Source organism: Pelophylax lessonae (assembly GCF_965119305.1).
Source record: "Pelophylax lessonae genome assembly, chromosome: 1".
Taxonomy (NCBI): domain Eukaryota; kingdom Metazoa; phylum Chordata; class Amphibia; order Anura; family Ranidae; genus Pelophylax; species Pelophylax lessonae.
In genome coordinates, this window is record NC_138768.1 from 594,735,343 (window position 1) to 594,742,106 (window position 6,764).

General features: G+C 45.4%; 1 pseudogene across 1 annotated transcript; it reads right to left on the reverse strand.

Annotated features, from left to right (window-relative positions):
* Positions 1-677: 677 nt before the first annotated feature.
* Positions 678-3,463, reverse strand: LOC309548652 (annotated as a pseudogene). The gene is made up of 3 exons: positions 3,297-3,463; positions 2,353-3,133; positions 678-705 (listed from the first exon to the last, which is right to left on the reverse strand). The product of its transcript is annotated as an uncharacterized misc_RNA (transcript).
* Between the last annotated feature and the right edge of the window lie 3,301 nt (positions 3,464-6,764).

Sequence of the window (6,764 nt, forward strand, 5' to 3'; positions counted from 1 at the left end):
ACAAAGAATGCATATTTTAACCTTACTTCACTTTTCTTCTTAGGCAAAATATTCCAAAAGAGGTGGAAGTCCCTGCGTGATCGGGTCAGGAGGGATCTGACAGAGGAGGAAAAAGCCAACACAAGTGGTGCAGCTGCCTCCCAAAAAAAACATGTGTACCACAACCACCTGGCATTCCTGCGTCAAGCAATGATAGACAGCAGTAGAGAGTAAGTTGCACATACTGTATTTTTGACTTACATATAGGGGTGCTCAGAGCATCGTTTTCTGTGAATGTATTGCTATTCTGCAGCCATTTTTTTTTATATATTTTTCAGGACAACATCTAATATTGCGGACCTGACTCAGGATGCTAGTCAGGAGGTGGTGGAAGAACCGTCAGAGGACAGACCCCCCAGTGCTGCCACTGAAAACAGTGACATGACGATAACCATCCAATCCAGTGGATCTCATGTCTGCGATGAATCCACAATACAGGTTAGTGTCTGTCTAGTCTGTCTGCCATTCTGTTCTTCATTGTATGTATGTGACAAACTGAACCTTTTTCTTTCTTAACAGGAATCCAGGGACCAGGAATTTGCAGTGGAAGAAATTCCCGATAGTGGTGTGGGGCGTGGCCGTGGCGCTGTGCGTGGCCGTGGCCGCAATCAGCGTCAGAGGGGTAGCGGTATTGTCCTTCAAAACGAGGACGGGGTGTTAGCGTTGCTGCAGGAAGTGCAGCAGGAGAGGCGCAGTGTGGATGTGTTCCTCGATCCTGGCAACGCACGCGCCGCCTTCTGCCGTACTGCATACTACATCCTGGAGGACATTGGGGGACCTGAAGAAAAGCTTTGTATGGATCGCATGCTCGCCATTATGACACAATATCGGCATGCGAAACTAAGTGGTGGCCCGCCACCATCAAACGATCCATTCAACACTTTTCTTGATCCCCCAATGCCCTCTGGGACCTCAGCAACGCTAACACCCCACTTTCAATACCGCCCCCCTCCGAAACGCCACCTACCTACCTTGTCCCCTCCGCAACGCCACCCAACACCTGTCTTGTCCCCGCCCTCATATTTCCCACCCCACTCCTCCATTGGTTTCTCCCAACCACCTACCCATTACCCACCACCAAACTTACCTGGACCCCCTTACCACCATGAGGTTGCGCAGGAACGACATGTCCAAGCCACCCACTCGCATCCTGACATCAGCTACCCACGTGCCAAGTCACCGCGGTCAAGCCAGGACGATCAGTCAGGATACACCTACCAGCATTTGTGATTTTTTTCTTTTTTTTTGCGTTTATTGAATAAAAGCCTTTTGTTGAAATGATATTTTACCTCTTTTTTTTTTTTAAGTTGTATGTTGTAATAGAAGTACATCTGCACAGGCCATTAAAAGGGCTGGCACACACTTGCCACATGCAGAAGGAAACCCCGATCCTTCTTCTGCATGTGGCAAGTGTATGCACAGACCAGGGCTGGCACACACTTGCCACATGCAGAAGGAAACCCCCCTCCTTCTTCTGCATGTGGCAAGTGTATGCACAGACCAGGGCTGGGACACACTTGCCACAGGCAGAAGGAAACCCCCCTCCTTCTTCTGCATGTGGCAAGTGTATGCACAGACCAGGGCTGGCACACACTTGCCACATGCAGAAGGAAACCCCCCTCCTTCTTCTGCATGTGGCAAGTGTATGCACAGACCAGGGCTGGCACACACTTGCCACAGGCAGAAGGAAACCCCCCTCCTTCTTCTGCATGTGGCAAGTGTATGCACAGACCAGGGCTGGCACACACTTGCCACAGGCAGAAGGAAACCCCCCTCCTTCTTCTGCATGTGGCAAGTGTATGCACAGACCAAGGCTGGCACACACTTGCCACATGCAGAAGGAAACCCCCCTCCTTCTTCTGCATGTGGCAAGTGTATGCACAGACCAGGGCTGGCACACACTTGCCACAGGCAGAAGGAAACCCCCCTCCTTCTTCTGCATGTGGCAAGTGTATGCACAGACCAGGGCTGGCACACACTTGCCACATGCAGAAGGAAACCCCCCTCCTTCTTCTGCATGTGGCAAGTGTATGCACAGACCAGGGCTGGCACACACTTGCCACAGGCAGAAGGAAACCCCCCTCCTTCTTCTGCATGTGGCAAGTGTATGCACAGACCAGGGCTGGCACACACTTGCCACATGCAACATTGAACTGGAACAATGGAAGAATGATAGACATCAAAAGAACTGACATAAATGTTTAATAAAAGCTGTATGTGAAGATATAACAAAGTTTACAAGATGAATGATTTTAGACAAAATTATCCTGCCATGACACTTCCCCATCAGGCGAGACAAAGAAATCCGCAAACTTATCTCTAATGGTCATGATTCGTGCTGTTGTTCGTAAGTCCATAAACTGCACGCTGCTCCTGTCACTTCTCCTTAGGAAATTGTGCAAAACACAGCAGGCCAGGACAACCTTGGTGGCATTGTCAACATCCAGTTGCATACATGACAGCAAAACCCTCCATTTTGCTGAGCACACACCAAACGCACACTCCACAACACGACGAGCACGGCTCAGCCGATAATTGAATATACGTTTGGTGTGACTCAGTCCATAGCCACTGTATGGCCTCATCAGATTTTCTGCCAGTCCAAATGCTTCGTCGGCCACCATGACCAATGGCAAGCTTGGTTCCTCAGTACACGGTAGCGGCCTGCTTGTTGGTATGTTGAGTCGTCCTTCGTGTAGCCGACGTCCAAAGGCCGATTCTCGAAAGATGCGGGCATCACCCTGGCTGCCATATGCTCCTACATCAACAGCAAGGAATTGAAGATGGGCATCAGACAATGCCAGGAGTACCACAGAAAAATATTTCTTGTAGTTAAAGTATGCAGAGCCGGAATGGGGGGGCTTCTTCACCCTGATGTGTTTTCCATCAAGGGCACCGATACAGTTGGGGAACTGAGTTTTCTCCCAAAACTCAAAATGCTTCCCACATCTCTTCAGTCGGCTCCGGCATGACCACCTCCTTCAATTCCTCCCATATTGCCGCACATGTCTCCTTAACAATTTTGGCCACCGTGGAGACACCTAGCAGAAAATAGTGGTGTAAGGAGACAAAGCTTTGGCCAGTAGCAAGAAACCTAAAATAAAAAGAAAAAAGTATTGCATATTACATAAAAGAATATATCTATCTTTCAAAAATACATTGAAAATATGTTTTAACTAGGACCTCACCACCTAACCCTCTTAACCCTAACACAAGTACTAACCCTAGACAAAACACCCAAAAATTATTTCACTTACCGAAGTGTCACAAGCAGCCTTTCCTCCGGTGACACACTGCTTCGCATGTTCGTGTCCATCCTGGATAGCCTTTGCCTGAGCTTCTCCAGCAGGTCATCGAAAAGCGGAACGGACATACGTGAGAAGTTGTACCACTTGTCCGGATACATGTGGAGTTGGGTGTACATGGTGGTAAAGTACCCCACGGACAGACGCTGCGACATGACAGGATGCACCCAGAACCTTCGCCGTCTGCTCCTCTCATTCTCCTCCTCCAACTGTCTCCTTCTACGTATCCTTCTCAAGATGATGAGCAGGATCGCCTCATCAACCTTCTGCATAACAGGATCCATGACTCAGAAATGCAAAAAATACTCAGAAAATACAAGAAACACTCTCAGCTGATCTGAAAATGCTCTCTCCTCTCTCTCTCTCCTACAAAAATGGCATCGACACATTGCATTGTGGTTATTTTGGGTGTGGAAAATGGAGGAGGACTGTTTTTTTAAAAAAACGCGGCTTAACGCTCATTAACATAATTTGAAAAACGCTGTTTAACGCGCGTTTTTAACGCCGGTTTTTCCCGGCGTCATAACAAGCTTGGACGTACGTTTTTTTGAACGCCCCGTGTGCATGAGGCCTAAATGTATAATAGTATAAAAATGTATCAAGACTATAAAAATATGTATGCCAGCCAGGATAAAAGAAAGAGATATATAAATAGGAATGCATACTGGGCTGATCCAAATGAGTGGGAAAAGTGTGTGCTGTATCACCCAAGTGATCGCAGCCAATGTACTAGGGTTGTATAAAATATGTGTGGTTGGTATGTGCATGGATAAATGTAGTGTCCAGTAAAGCAGTGTGAAAATCAGAAAAAGGGAGATGAAAGTTGGTGAATGGAACAGGTGTGGATGGCCAGGAACCGAGTATAATGGGAAAGACAAAAAAGGATGGAATGATCTACAGGTGAAAAGGATGATTTGTGACATAACCATAGAATGGTAATAGAAAGGTGAAAAGAATGAGGATGAGAGTGGGTCAGGGTGCAGTATGCATGAAATGAAAATGAATGAGCAGATATGGTCCTCACCTGATTGTCTCCATGGTGTGCAAGCAAAACAAGTCCCAGAACGCTATGTGTGTGGTGGACACGGCAGGCGTGTGTCAGCCGGCGCTCGTCCGTCCAGTGGAGATAACCAGGATAACTGGTAGCCACAGCCACAGATGTACATCACTGCCAAGACGTGAAGGCGCCGGGATCAGCGTGTCACGTGACCGGCAGGAAGCATAGGCCGATATACAGGTGGCCCCGCTCCAAGGAGGGGAGGGGACAGCAAGGGAAAAAGTTTCCCTAATAGTATATCGCAGCTCCCGGAGCAGACAGACCACCACCACCAGGGGGAGCACATCCAAGTTAACATATGGTTGTATGGGAATAAAAAGCCCCTGGTGGTGGTGGTCTGTCTGCTGCGATATACTATTAGGGAAACTTTTTCCCTTGCTGTCCCCTCCCCTCCTTGGGGCGGAGCCATCTGTATATTGGCGCTATGCTTCCTGCCGGTCACGTGAGACGCTGATCCCAGCGCCTTCACGGCTGGCACATGCCTGTGAAAACATAAAATTAAAGTATGCTCTTTCAAAAGTGGAAAAACACTTAAACTGCATCAAAAGCACGTCCAACTAATAATGCATATACAGTGGTGTTCGAAAGTTTGGGCACCCCAGGAAAAAATTTGTATTAATGTGCATAAATAAGCCAAGGAAAGATGGAAAAATCTCCAAAAGGCATCAAATTACAGATTAGACATTCTTATAATATGTCAACAAAAGTTAGATTTTATTTCCATCATTGACACTTTCAAAATTACAGAAAACAAAACAAATGGAGTCTGCAAAAGTTTTGGCACCCTGCAGAATTTATAGCATGCACTGCCCCCTTTGCAAGGCTGAGACCTGCCAGTGTCATGGATTGTTTTAAATCATCGTCCGGGAAGACCAGGTGATGTCAATCTCAAAAGTTTTAAATGCCCAGACTCCTCTTACCTTGCCCCAACAATCAGCACCATGGGATCTTCTAAGCAGTTGTCTAGAAAACTGAAACTGAAAATAGTTGACACTCACAAAGCTGGAGAAGGCTATAAGAAGATAGCAAAGCATTTTCAGATGTCAATATCCTCTGTTCGGAATGTAATTAAGAAATGGCAGTCCACAGGAACAGTTGAAGTTAAAGCAAGATATGGAAGACCAAGAAAAATATCAGACAGAACAGCTCGCAGGATTGTGAGAGAAACAATTCAAAACCCACGTTTGACTGCACGATCCCTCCAGAAAGATCTGACAGACACTGGAGTTGTGGTACACTATTCCACTATAAAGAGATACTTATACAAATATGGTCTTCATGGAAGAGTCATCAGAAGAAAACCTCTTCTACGTCCTCACCACAAAAATCAGCGTTTGAACTTTGCAAATGAACATATAGGCAAGCCTGATGCATGTTGGAAACAGGTTCTGTGGACCGATGAGGTTAAAATTGAACTTTTTGGCCAAAATGAGCAAAGGTACATTTTGAGAAGGGGCACATAATTTAATGAAAATAACCTCTGTCCAACTGTTAAGCATGGGGGTGGATCAGTCATGCTTTGGGGATGTATTGCAGCCAGTGGCACAGGGAACATCTCACAATTAGAAGGAAAAATGGATTCAATAAAATTTCAGCAAATTTTGGATGGTAACTTGATGCCATCTGTGAAAAAGCTGAAGTTACAGAGGATGGCTTCTACAAATGGATAATGATCCTAAACACACCTCGAAATCCACGGGGGATTACATCAAGAGGCGTAAATTTAAGGTTTTGCCATGGCCTTCACAATCTCCTGACCTCAACATAATTGAAAATCTATGGATAGACCTTAAAAGAGCAGTGCGTGACAGACAGCCCAGAAATCTCAAAGAACTGGAAGACTTTTGTAAGGAAGAATGGGCAAAGATACCTCAAACAAGAATTGAAAGACTCTTGGCTGGCTACAAAAAGCGTTTACAAGCTGTGATACTTGCCAAAGGGGGCAGTACAAGATATTAACTCTGCAGGGTGCCCAAACTTTTGCAGAAGCCATTTTTTTGTTTTCTGTTATTTTGAAAGTGTAAATGATGAAAATAAAATCTAACTTTTGTTGACATATATGAATGTCTAATCTGTAATTTGATGCCTTCTGGAGATTTTTCCATCTTTCCTTGGCTTCTTTATGCACATTAATACAATTTTTTTATCTGGGGTGTTCAAACTTTTGATCACCACTGTATAGATATGTAAACAAATGTGCTAGTGTTAAAAACCATAAACAAACAAAGCATATAAGTGAACAATGATATAACATCCAAATGGAATAATCAAAGTCTTGAAAAATTTGGTGACAAAAGTTGGTGAATTGCCAACTGGTGGAAAAATCAGAAAGGTGTTTCAGGTAACAGCCAGAAGAAAGATCT